Raw genomic sequence first — 14,619 nt, 5'->3', positions numbered from 1 at the left:
GCGATGAAGAGCAGCCCCCGCTTGCCGCAACTAGAGAAAGCCCTCACACAGAAACGAAGACCCAACACAGCCAAAAAAAAAAAAAAAGATCTGAGATAGAGATACGGAATTTCACATCATCAGAGTGTAGGTAGTGGAAGTCACTGGCTTGCTGATGGGGCTGGATGGTTAAGAAGTCAGTCTTTAGAGACACAGACACGGAGAACAAACCTATGGACACCAAGGGGGGAAAGGAGGGGTGGGATGAATTGGGAGATTGGGATTGACATATATACACTACTATGTATAAAATAGATAACTAATGAGAACCTGCTGTATAGCACAGGGAACTCTACTCCATGTTCTGTGGTGACCTAAATGGGAAGGAAATCCAAACAGGAGGGGTTATATGTACACGTATAGCTGATTCACTTCACTGTGCAGCAGGAACTAACACAACATTGTAAAGCAACTATACCCCAATTAAAAAAAAAAAAAGTCAGTCTTTCACACACCAACAAACCTGAAAGAAAAATATAGAGACAGAATAATATAGATACAAAATCAAGAGAAATATGGTTATTTTTCAAAATTATTATTTCTTTTTAAGATAGGAGAAATTAGAATATAAGATAAGAAAGAGGAAGGTATCAGTTGAGATGAAAATATAAAAGTTGCAGAGGAGAAAAGGAATAAATGATGAAGCAAGGTAGGGAGGCCAAGAGGATCCAGAACAGAGATGAAATGATTGTTTTTGAGTAAGAGCACAGATACAACATTTCCTAAAAAGAGAGAAAGAGAAAATCAATAGATGTGGTTTTAATATCCATTGGGTTCCCAAAGAGCATATGAAATTATCACCTGAGAACTTTGTTATTTTTTTTCTATGAATGGTAGGTGAGGTCATCATCTGGCAGACAGTTAAATCCCGTGGAACATGATAAAAATGTGGAATTGCTATTGCTATGAATGGAAGAATTGGGACATAGCAAAGAATCACTGAGAAGAACTGAGGACTCATTTGATTCTGGAAACATAAAACTGTAGCACTAGGCCACCAAACCCACAGTGATGATATTTTCCTCAGGGGTTCTTGCTCATTCTACAGACCAGAAATCAATGCAGGGCTGTAGATTTTTCTGGGAAGATAAAGAAGAAGGGCAAAGGGGAAGAGAAATGAGGGTACAGATGTTTCCCGCAATCCATCACTTAAAGTGACAAAATCAAGAAAAATCTGGAGAATCCCCTACTTGTACAACATATATCTAAAGGGATTTCCAAGTTTCTCCCTATCTTCTTGATAATGTACAGGATTTTCCCTTAACCTCCACTATTAGAAATTAAAAGCTTAAAATTAAAATTCCTAGTTGAGAAGATACACTGTTGAAAGATTAATTATAGAAATACTGTAATCACCAAGCACAAATCATGGATTCAGATCCCCCTCATGAGTGGAAGATTCACAGACTTTAGTGTCCCACAGATTCTAGGTTCAATTCCCAAATGTAACACTTAAGTGCTATATGACATGATAAGCATGCCTTAACCTCTCTCATTATAAATGCCCTCATGTATAACATGGGGGTTTAAAATGTACCTTATTCACTTTACATGAACAATACAGGTAAGGCAGATGATGATGATGAAGATAGATAGATAGATAGATACTCAACAAACAGTATCCATTAGGTCTTACTGTCTCTTGTTTTGACGGAGGGAACAACTCAAAAAGCAAAGACACACAACACCCAAAATGTGAGGTAACCACCAAGAAAGAGAAGTATTACAAGTTGAAGATAGGCTTCACTCAAGCCACACTTTTAGCCCAGGGCCAAACCTGTTTGCTATCTGCTGTTCAAGATGAAAGAAAAATACTCAATGGGGTATGGATGTGTATTGCAACTATGAACAAGATAACCTAAAAGCGTCATTTTTTTTGCTGAGCCTTACGACACAGGACAATGCTGGTTCATGTGTTTTACATATATTCCTCATTTTAGCACAGCCAACTTCATTAAAAAGGCACTGAATTTCCAGACATTCTCTTCACTGCGTCAGTGATGTCTTTAAAAAAATACATAGCTCTTGTGTCATCTTACTGTTGGACAATGTATTTTAATTACTGTGCTTTTGAGGAAGCACAAATGGCTCCCAAATTCACAAAATGTTTTCTTACCGGAGCGTCCTTGAAAGGTCCTGAAATCCACCCCTCAGTAAGAGTTTTCTATAGAGTGGAAGGAGGCTACCCCCTTTTTATTTTTTTTTTTAAGAGAACCAAGGCATAACCTTGAGACCACCCTCCCAAGTAAGATATAGAAAATGTCAAGGACTGTTGAACACCCAGCAAATTGCCACAGTGGATCAGTGAGAAGTTATTTAGCACAGGTGTTTAATTATGATGCATTAGGGAAATGGGTAGTGTTCAATGGCGCTCAAATACGAACCTCCACCTGTGCAGAGGGCTAGCATTGGTTCATGGAGTGATAACATCGAGAGAAGCAATTGTGCTCCAATCTGCTCAAGGGCCTTTCTTTTCTTGGTTGGTGCGACCAAGTTCACTGTCAGGAAGCCATGGGTTTTCCCCACATGAGCAGGTCCATCATGCAAGTTTATAATCTGCATCTGGGTTATCTCTCCAGGAATTAGCTAATTCTGAAAGCAAGTCAAAAATAAGAATAATTCAAGATGCCTTGCAGAGACTCTCCTGGTACCTTCCCAGAACTCTGACTTTATGATAAGCACAGGAAACCAATGCCCTGGCCAAATGACCAGGCAAGGTCATTGTGATTCATCTCAAAATATAGCCAGTTCCTTTCACCTAGTCTGGGTACCCTTCCATAGTCAGGACTGCTATGAGGCACTTTTACTGAGCACTGTCCCAAATACTTCGTACGCATCATCTCGATTAAATCCTAGGAGGTAGGTACTATCGTAATCACTATTTTAGAGATGAGAAAACTGATGTTAAGAATTATTACAATTATTAGTACATTGTTAAGGATTATTACATACCAAAGGCAATGCTTACGCTTTTACTTGGGCTATCTGACTTTCCAAGATCCTGCAGTACCATGCACAAGACTCTAAAGCCTAGAAGGGGTTTGGGTTAAGACACAATATAGTCAAAGTTTGTCTGCTGCACGCTCATGCCTACCACCCACTGAGGACGCCTCAGCAATTATTTCTTTATCTTTCAGACAATCCCTTTCTTTCTCTCCTTAATTCCTCTTCCCAAAGTACACAATTCTCTGCAGCTACCCTCTTAGGAGCAGGGAAGCAGATCTAATAAGTGAGTTGCAAGCAAAGCTATTCATTCTAGTGTGGCATTAGTGTAGTATGTTCCTCTCTTTTAAGGACTGGCCAATTAGAGACAGTGTGTATGAACTGGCAGGATTAAACAAGCAGCAAAATGATACGGCAAACATTCGTGGCCTTGTTGTCAAGAAACTTGAGTTCCCCCACAGACTGTGAGCTGCTAGAGGACCAAGATTTTGTATATGAGCTTACTTATCTAGCTCAGGGCCACATGCATAGCAGAAACCCTATATATGCTTCCTGAACGGAATAGAACTGAAAGTATAGGCTTTCCCACTTACTTTGGTATCATATAACCTTATACAAGCCACTCTGTAGGTCCAGTTGCCTTACCTGAATGATGGGATAGTCAGACCAGATCAGTGGTCTTCAGACTTCTTTCCCGTGGAAACTCTTGTTCAAATGAAATGAGTGCTAAGGACTGAATATTTGTGTTTCTCCAAAATTGATATGTTGAAACCTAATGCCCAGATGATGATATTAGCAGTAGGGCTTCTGAGAAGTGCTTAGGTCATGAGGGTGGAGCTCTCATGAATGGGGTTAGTACCCATATAAAAGAGACCCCAGAGAGCTAGCTTGTTTCTTCCATCATATGAGGTTACAGCAAAAGGCAGCCTTCACCAGGCACCAAATCTGCTAGCACCATGATCTTGGACTTTCCAGCCTCTGGAACTATGAGAAATAAATGTCTGTTGTTATAAAGCCATCTAGTTTACAGTATTTTGTTATAACAGCCTGAGTATAAACAAACTAAACAGATAAAAGTAGAGCAGTTTTGACTGAATTTATGCGCTATCCCCTTCTTCTCTTCTCTAAGTAGGAACACAGTTTAGAAACCATTAGGATTGGTGGTAACTAATTTTTATGGTGCTAGATGTTTATTAACTATGTGTTTCAAATACCTAAAAGGAAACTGTGTTTTAATATAGTTTGGTGGGGTTTTTTGCTGAATCAGTTTAATTTTATTTTGACTTTCTGGACAATAGGGTTCAATAAACACTACTTAAGAGCTTCATCACTTAGTAGCTGGATGACCTTGGAAAGTTTTCTAACTGTTCTGAGCCTCAGATGCCTCATCCTGAAAATGGGAATAGTATAATAAAGAGGTTACAAGGTTATAAGGGCTGTAGTGTACCTATCCAATACCTGCTGCAGAGTAGATGCATATTTAATGTTCCTGTTGGAGTGAAGAGCCTTTGGGCCAGGGTGTAAGATTCCAGCACTGCACACCAGACCCACCAGATGTGTGTCTGGCCCTACAACAGACCTGGAGGTGGATCCCTAGTGCTGGGAGGATGGGGTTCCACTGCCAATGGCTACTAGCGGCCGTGATAGCAGTCGGTTTATTTCTGGGAAACACAGTACCCTTGGACAGGGTGAAAGCAATCAGACACAAATTTACTATTTTCTTTGGAATTCATTTTCCCCAGCCATAATACAGTTTAATTTCTGTGAAATTAATTACATCAGTCAAGACTCCCAGGTTTGGTCATTAAGATTTTTAAAGCCTATAAAAACCAAACATTTATAGTCAACTAGTTAGGTTTCTTCCTCCCCAGGAAATGTATCACAGTGAATTTTAAGAAAGTTCATTATTATACACTACTTCAAGATGATCATGAACTATTCAAAATTATTACTTACAGCAATACCCACTACTGATTTCATACCACTGCTAATCAGCAGTGAGATACCTGAAACTCTTTTAAAGTTTTGACTCGATTTAAGAATGTCATAGGGGCTTCCCTGGTGGCGCAGTGGTTGAGAATCTGCCTGCCAATGCAGGGGACACGGGTTCGAGCCCTGGTCCGGGAAGATCCCACATGCCGCGGAGCGGCTAGGCCCATGAGCCACAACTGCTGAGCCTGCGCGTGTGGAGGCTGTGCTCCGCAACAAGAGAGGCCACGATAGTGAGAGGCCCGCGCACCGCGATGAAGAGTGGCCCCCACTTGCCGCAACTAGAGAAAGCCCACGCACAGAATGAAGACCCAACACAGACATATATAAATAAAAATAAATATATAAATAAAATTCAAAAAAAAAAACAACACATAACTAATAAATGGCAGCACTAGGGTCCAAAGCATTAAAAAAAAAAAAAAAAAAAGAATGTCATAAATATTTTTGAATAGCAGCTGCACTGTCAAAATTCGTCAAACTGAATAGTTAAGATAAATTCATTTTATTACATGTTAATATCTCCATTTTAAAAGAAACATCACAAACATTCAAAAGAGTTACACACCAGAAGTTCTTAAGAATTGGTATTTTTACGTAGGGTAATGGTCCATGTAATTATATGTGAGATGTGAGCATTTTCTAGTAGATCTTAATGGAGGCATCTAACCATCTTCTTTATCTTTAGGGATTGAAAGAATGTAAGATTTGGTACCGGGGTCAGTGACATGCTGAAACATTTGAATTCTCCCATTTGATGAAGCATCAGTCCTTTTCCCCCCTTAAATTCTTTTATGTGACTGACAGTTTCATCCATTTTTTCCTGAGGCTACTATTGAAATTCCTTTGTACTTGTGGAAGCAAGTTTGCTGGTTCAAGAATTTTGTTTTACCTGTGCCTCTAAGACTTGTCAACGGCAAATTAGGACAAGGAATTCTAATTTATGTTTCAAAGGCCTCAGTAGTAGTGAGAAGTATTTTTATTTACATCGCCCCCCAAAAAAAGTGTCAAGTCAAGATGATGAACCACAACACACTGATGTACAATTATTAGAAAATTCCAGGAGGAGTTGTGAAATATGAGAAGCAAGGGCAAGTGGGGATAATGCCAGCTAATCCTAATAATGACCCTAAAGAGTTCAGGGCAGCAGCTGTATATACACATACATATAGCTCCACATAAACATAGATGTATTTAAAGAGTTAAAACCATTTCTCACATTTCTACTACTATATAATAAACCTAATCTGAATACTAGTCGCACATACAGTGATTCAATCCTTATTGCTTTGTTGACATGCTATAATGACTATTTTCAAACATGCAGAAAAACTGAATGAACTCTGCAGTGAATGTTTGTATACACACCACTTAGAATCTATAAATAATATTTTGCTACATTCATATATCCACCAATTTATCCATTTATCCATCTTATTTTTTGAAGCATTTCAAAGTAGGCTACAGACCTCAGTACCCCTACATCTCAGAGTGGTTTTTATTTCTCTTTCACTTGGTGCTACCCTAGTCGCTAAATGATTGCATTGGTACTTTTAGCCATTTTTACAAAGACATTTTTTCAGTACTGAATCTGTTTACTTGAATGAAGGTGTTTTACTTACAGGATCATTCTACTGGCAATATTATGGGGAATATGAGAAGTGGGAATGAAGAGGAATAGATTTCTATCTCAAGCTCTATTCAGCAAAGTGCAGAAAATGTAATCTAATCAAATAGAGGTAAATTCGGTTGCTTTCATGATCATGATTTTCCTTAGACATTTCAGGTTTAAATTCAGTGAAATTCAAGATTGACCCATCACCCCTCTCCTCCTCTCTGGGGTTGACACAAAGGGACTGAGGCACTGGTGCAGAGAGGTGGATGGATCTACTTCTCAATCTTGACCAGTATCTCTCCTGTGATGGAATCATCTCAGATACACTGTATCCTGTCTGGTCCTCAGACAAAATCCCCATCTCTGCGCCCACAAGTTGAGACATAACTGGGGGCTTATCCAGTCCCTAGAGGGTTGTTCTCCCCATCCTCCAATGTGGATAAAACCCCTGTGTGCCCATGGATATCTTTCTTAACTAATCTTCCTTTACACTTGGCAAGGGGCGGGGAGTGAGGCACAAGAACCTCTGCATATTCTCCCATCCCCCTCTGTGGCTTCAGGAAACTTAACAGTTTTTCTTTGGTCTTCTCACACCTAGACAGACCACACTGCCATTTCTACTCTTGGGCATCTAGCCATGGTGGCACAGTACAATTCTCTGCTTTTTTTGGCTTCACCCACAGGGAGAGGAACAGTGCCTTTAATCTCAGATCTTCAAGTTTTAAAAAAGTCTGTCCTCCTCCCTCACCATACACACAGAATTTTCACACTTCACCTAATACTCTTACTCCCTTTCCAAAATTTCTAGCCTGTCTATTCCAGCCCAGACGTTTTTGTATTCATTCCCTGTGCCAGGTAAAACAGGATAGCTAAGTATTCTTCCAGAGTTCTTGCTTAATCTAAGGTCTAGTCCTCAGGAGATCAGAAGCTCAGCATTATCTCATTTTGTTTCTTTTTGCATTTCAGCTATGACTTCCATTTTCCTGATGCGTGGAGGCCAAAGCATAGTTAGAACATAGGAAAGGCAGTAGGATTTCAGATTTAAAAGAACAAAAACCAAAGAAATAAAAACCATCACTTAATACTTCTTAGCTCATCTCTTCACATCTCTGCTGGGTGGGTCCTTCTGCTGTCTAAACCGTTGGCTCTTAACCAGAGGTGATCGTGCCCCTCAGGGGACATTTAGCAATGTCTGGAGACATTTTTGGTCTCCATCCAAAAAGCTGGAGGAGGTGGACGCTATCAGCTTCTAGTAGGTGAAGACATGGGATGCAGCTAAACAACCTACGATGCACAGGACACCCCACAACAAAGACTTTCCAGCCTAAAATGTCAAATAAAGCCAAGGTTGAGAGAAACATTGGTCTAAACCACTCTTTCTAAAACTAAGGGGTGCAAACATTCAGCTAAAAGATGAATAAGGTCTGAGAATATAATGTAAGCCATGGTAATTATAGTTGATAACACTGTAGTGTAAAATTGAAATTAGCTGAGAGTAGAACTTAAATGTTCTTATATAAAAAAAGGATAAATATGGGAGGGGATGGATGTGTTAATTAACGAGAAGGGGGGAATGCTTTCACAATGTATATGTATATCGAATCACCAGGATGCACACTTTAAATATATATCTTACAATTTGATATATCAATTATACCTCAATAAAGCTGAAAGAAATAAATTGAATACATGCATACACAAGTACATAAAACTATGTTTTAGGGAACCCAAAGATTCTATGGAAGGGTTATCTCAGAAGCTGAGCGGAAGGCAAGGAGGCCACGCCCCCACCTCCACTTTATTCAGAGAATTCCACTTTGCCTGTAAATTTCCAAGTAAGATGTCATTTGGGGGGAAAAAAGGAAGGGTTGTTCCACCACATTTTAAAATATCTTTAGAATAGATGACAGAGCAAAGTTTTCCCAGTTTTTTTTTCACAGATCATAATTTTATTAATTGGGGGAGGAGACTGAAATAGTATTTTGCCAATTCATGACATTAATAACATTTTTAAAGGCTCCCATTCATTTTACCATTATTTCATAAGAAAAATAATTCTTTCCCAATAAAAAGTTTTAAAATTTCAGAATAAAGGATGGCAATTTGAATTAAAATATTTTAGCCTTAAGGAAAACTGTAATGTTATCTGTATTCTTCTGATTTTGCAGCAAACAAGTAAAAACCAATGAAAACAGACCAGCCTCCACCGGCCGACTGATGGGAACCTCAGCTACAGAACTCTTCAACTCAGGGATTCAATAAAATCTATTCCAACCTTTCTGCTTTTCCTCAAAGTACCATGTCCTTCATCCAAAGGGCCTTGTGAAGGTTCCTGCCCAAAATAACAATAGTAAAGCAGGCTGACATTGACTAGAACTTCTCAAGCAAACTTCAGTGGTTTGAATCCTGCGGTGCAGCCCTGTCCAATTCAAACTATGTTTCACAGATTCCATTACAGGGTTAGAGACAAATAAATTATGAGAAATCACAGTCTTTTTGTTCATAATGGATAGTTGATTATACTTACCTCTCCCTTCCTTCACCCCCAATTCAAATTCCCAGGAATTAGCACCATTACAATTCCTAGCTGGGACTAGACACAGTAACCTAAGGCATGAGACTGATGGCCAAGTCAGTAAAAGGAGAGACAAGAGTGAAGAGAGATGATGTTGTATCTGAACTTTTGATACTGACCAAATGGTCTGATTGAAAACTCACGGTCTGTATATTCATAGGCCGTGAAAACAACAGACCTAGATATTTTCAAGCATTGTTCTTTCCCATCATATTCCCACCAGTAATAATGACTGCCAAGGGCTCATAATCAGTGGAGACAGTGGCATCTCCTGTGGGTCAAATATAGTTTACAAAGACCAGCCCTGCCTATCCTACCATCCAAGTGATTCTGCTCCATGTACACCAAGAATGAGAGAGCAGGTGAGAATCATTAGCTTCGATGATTTTTTTATTTTATCTATTTTTTTAATCTACATTGACTGGTAACATTTACTTATCTAGAGAAATCTCATTTGTAAATACTTAGACCATTTTACTTCCTCCCTGTTAACACCCAGCCCCATCCACACCCTCACCCTCACCCTCTACCATGCACTTTACGAAAGTAATTTGATCAATGAACAGCTCTTAGAAGAGATAGATTAAATTGTAAAACAAAAACCATTTCCCCTGGATGGATTTCAGTGATGTCATCATATTTTACACTGTTAAAATAACTTACATCATTAATATCCAATTCTAATGAATCACCTTCAAGCACATGTATATAGACTATAAAAATCTCACAAAATAAAGATATGCTTTTAATTCCTAAGAGTTTAAAAGTCTAAGAAAATGTCATGTATATATAATCATGTATAACATAACCAGATCTTATCTGGCCAACGGAACACACAGGGTGACTCACACATATGCACACAGAGTTTTCTAATTCTACTGTGGGCTTTGATGCGATTATTATTACTTCATCTTGTTTTGTTTTGCATGGCTGTAATAATAGAGAAGATGTGGCTACAAACGAAAGTGAAGCAAAAAAGTAAAGAAAACAGAATTAAAATGTATTGAGCTTAATTTCTGGGTCATACACTATACTTCACTGTTTTTATATGTTCTCATATAGTTCTCACTACATATAGTCCTTTGAAGTACGAAATTAATTTTGTATTATTTCTCCCACTTTACATATGATGAAATGGAGTCTTAGAGAGATTAAGGAACATACCCTTTGCAAGTCCATAGCTTTAAACCCAAGTAAGTCCAACTCCAAAGTCCCTGATCTTACTAGCCTTACCATGCTGAAGAGAGGATGCCTTCGACGGGCTTTTACAGTTGTGCCTATTATATGCCAGATGCCTAATCATGGTGTCATGGAAAAGGAACTTGGAACACAAAGAACATTTTTAAAATTCATTCATTCCACACATATTTATTGGGTACTTTCTCTGTGCCAGACAGAGGAGAAGCTCCTACTAGAAATGTTGACATGGAATAAAAGACAAATATTAGGCAATTGCTGAAAATTACTGAATCTCACCAAACCTGTTGGTCAGTTTCCCAGAAGGGCTTCTGCACTAGAGCTGGTAACACCACATCTTGGGGGACTTATGATTCCCAAGGATATAGCTACTTATTCTCAGAACTCTGGTATCTGGCCTTATTCAGACTTCCATGATTTTTTTCTATCACAATTTACATATTATCTGCAAATTACTAATTTTTAAAAATTCAAATCGTTTAAATTTTTACAGGCTTGATTTTGTTTCTGTTTAAGAGATATATAGTACCTACTTCACAGTAGACTGTCACAGAGGTGTTTTTTGTTTTTTCCTGGAAAGAATCTTAGAGAACATTCACCAGCCCAACCCACTCATTTTAGGCACAGAGAGATGACTTTATTTTCTGTACTCACAAGACTAGATAGTAGCAGAACTAAAACAACTCTAGTCTCCTAACTCCTGAGGTAGTACTATTTCCAATTCTGTGTTCCTGCTCATTTGGAGTTGAGTCAACTCCTCAAATAGGAAAGTCTTTTCAATTTATAGCTCCAATTATGGGTATGAGAGTCACAAAGTTCTCTGCCTATTCCCAGGCCCATTCTCTAATTAAACAAGTGATAAAAGATGTGACTGACGTAATGAACATCAAAAAAAGAAAAATAATGAAATAAACATTATGAGGTTATGAGTTGGCTTAAGATCAATTCCCTGGTCTTCATTATCCTTATTTGTACAAACTTGGATTTTGCCCAAATGAACTCCAACTTTACATACTAATTCAGCAGAGTAGTAGCTTCACAGGTTTTAAGCATTAAAAAAAAAAAAAAAAAAGTAAGGTATCAAATTCAGTCAAGAATGGTTAAGTTCCAATATGCACAAGACATTATCATAGGCAGTACAGGAAGTAAAATATTTCCAAAACATAGTCCCTGATCTTAAATTTAAAAATATTACAATCTTTTTGTAAAAATAGCAGAATTTCCTTTAGGAGAAGAATCATGTCATATCATTCATTCATTCACTGGCCAATTTATTGAGCATCTATTACATGGAAACACTGTGTTAGGGAGACTAGTTAAATTGAATCTTGAAAGATAAGAAGTTGTGAGGTAAATATATTATGAAGTGGGGAGAACAAACTGGACATACATAGGTACGGAACAGAATCTGTAGGACTTTCCCACTGGTAACAGAGGAATGAGAGCACAAGAATCAAAAGTGATACCAAGACCTCGAGCCAGAGGATGAGGAGAAAAGAAGTGCCCTCAACAGAACTAAGAAAGTGAGAAGGAACTGGTCTCTGAAAATTGGTTCAATTGAAGAAATGTTTAGTTTGGAGAGCTGGTAGGACACCTAACTAGGACTGTGGAACAAACAAATAAAAATGTGGACCTGGATCATAAAAAAGAAGGCAGGGCAACAGACACAAGTGTGATTAGAGATGATGAATGATAGATGATGCCCCAAAAAGAGAGGGAAAAAAATGAGAGAAAAGAGACAGAGACTGAATATTTAGAAAAACCAATATTTGGGGAGGTGAAAGAACAGTCTTTTGAAAGAAGCAGTGAGGAGAAGAAGGTCAGAGGTGTAACTTAGAAGAGAAAGGAGAGAATTTCAAGGAAGGGAAGATAAAAATTGGTTGGAGCTATTGGAGATGTCAGGGATTTTATGGTGGCCATGAGAGTATGGCCATCCATGAACTCCAGGCTTGGCAGAGAGGCAAATAAAGGTAGTGCAGGTGTGATGGAGGGAAGAACCTGGAGTTGCAGGAAAGTTAAAACTTATCACAAGCACTTTTATTTAGCGTCTGAAGATCTATGAAGGAAACTCCTTCAGATTATTAGACTATCTACCTAAAACATCATTTATAAACAATATCAACATCAAATATTAGGCCTAAATTTCTTATTCATTCATTCATTCATCAATTAATGCACTTATACATCCACCTTCTCAAACAAGCACAAAGACAGGTAAGGGGAATACAAAACAAAAGTGATTTGTGGTCTCTATCTTCAAGAAGCATTCAGCCTGTCAGTCTGAGTCAGAAATACAAATAAAGAGCCCCAAAGTATGCAGTTGCTATAGCACAATCACAGGGGACAAAGGAAGTTCAAAGGATGCACTGGAATTCCCTCCAGCTCCAGGCTTAGGGCTTCTTATCAGAGCCAACAAACACTGCAAAGTGTTGACTCACCCACAGTACAGTGAAAATCAGAGTAGGTTCTACTGAGAAAAGGTTATTAGTCCCACTGTTCATATGCCAAATAGCAATTGGCAAACTCAGACAAATAGAAGATAAAGAACCTGAATAAAAGAAGCTGAAAGAACTGAGCAACCAAACAAGTTTTGTCTTTTCATCAGAAACCTTCGCCTTAGGACTTCCCTGGTCATCCAGCGGTTAAGACTCCGAGCTACCAATGCAGGGGGCCCAGGTTTGAAACCTGGTCAGGGAACTAGATCTCTCATGCCGCAGTTAAGACCCGGCACAGCCAAATCAAAAAATAAATAAATATTTAAGAAAAACCTTCTCCTTGCTTTAATTGCAATAGGTGACTACATAGAAAATGTAAAGGTTTTTTGTTACTGTAGGTAAGACTCACACGATCTTTCTTCATAGAGGTCTTACAAAGAAGGTGTTGTCAAATATATGGCCATAGCACAAGCTAAGGGTAGTTGCTGTGATTACTCTTTCTGCAAAGCAGAAACAAAGCAAGCTTACTAATGTCATTCTGATTCACCAAGTGCAGCCAAGACTGTTCTCCTTTCAGCAAAACTGCTGAACTGTGTGGTTGAGGCTGGATGATTTCTGCACAAAAGGACACTTCATCACACACAGATCTGAAGCAGAAGAAGATATCTGTGAGGCTACAACAGATGTGCCATGTGGAAGCATCCCCTGCACATGGGCAGGTGCCAGAGGGACGGGCGAAGGCACAGGTCAGCCCAGCATGGGCCACTTGTAGTGAAGGAAACTGGCAAAACAACTTACAGGCCTTGACTCAAACCTGCCAGACCTGGTGTTCACAAGGCTGTGAAACAGAGAGGAGCAATATTCAATTATGCATCATTGTGTAGAGCTCACACCTTTCCTGGCCCTCCTCAGGCTGCAAGTCATCCGCAATTATCACCATCATGGCCAATTAGCATTGACAAAAAGCCACGCATTCCAGTACTGCAGTGCCCAGCAGAACTTACAGGCACCTACCTCCTGCCAGGCAGTAACTTCTGCTGTTTAGAGACAATGAGGGTGTCCATGTACCTTCTCTTCCTGGGGTGATGGGTGGCTCTGGAAGAAGGAAGATAAAACCAGACATGAATTACACCAGGGAGGATCTTCCTCCTTAAGTGAGGGTCTGGCTTCCCACACCGTCTGCTGAAGAAGGTGACTAGCCAGGAAAATGTCCCCATGTTCCCATGCCCATCAAACACAAGTATGGACGAGTATACACACACACACACACACACACACACACACACACACACACACACAGCTGAGCTTCATTGTGTGGAGCTTCAGGGAAAGAACTCTAAGTGAATGTCTATGTCCAACAGCCATTATGCCTTGGAATCCACAATTTTTATGGTTAAAAGGGCTTTTTAGGGTTTATCTGCTTGAAATCCTTCATTACAGGGGTGAAGAATCTGAGATTCAGAGACATGACATATTTAACATGACACAGAAATAAAATATCTAAAAGATGATGTTTACCTTGTTTTGTTTATTCTGAAAAACAAAACCTTGACACTGATATTATCAAACTAATGAAGTCAAGTGGAGGACGTATGGGAAATGACTGGCCCCATACTCTTCTTTTTTTAATGTTTTTTTTTTTATTGTGGTAAAAGTCACAAAATATAAAACATACTATTTGAACCATATTTAGCTGTACTGCTCAGGGGCACTAAGAACATTCACAGTGTTGTACAACTCTCACCATCATCCATCTCCCGAATTTTTCACCTTCCGAAACTGAAACTCTGTCTCCATTAAACACTAACTCCCCATTCCCCCTGCCC

Source organism: Balaenoptera borealis (genome assembly GCF_965194805.1).
Source record: "Balaenoptera borealis genome assembly, chromosome: 12".
NCBI lineage: Eukaryota > Metazoa > Chordata > Mammalia > Artiodactyla > Balaenopteridae > Balaenoptera > Balaenoptera borealis.
The sequence above is the reverse complement of the archived record's forward strand: the minus strand, read 5'-3'. Positions refer to the sequence as shown.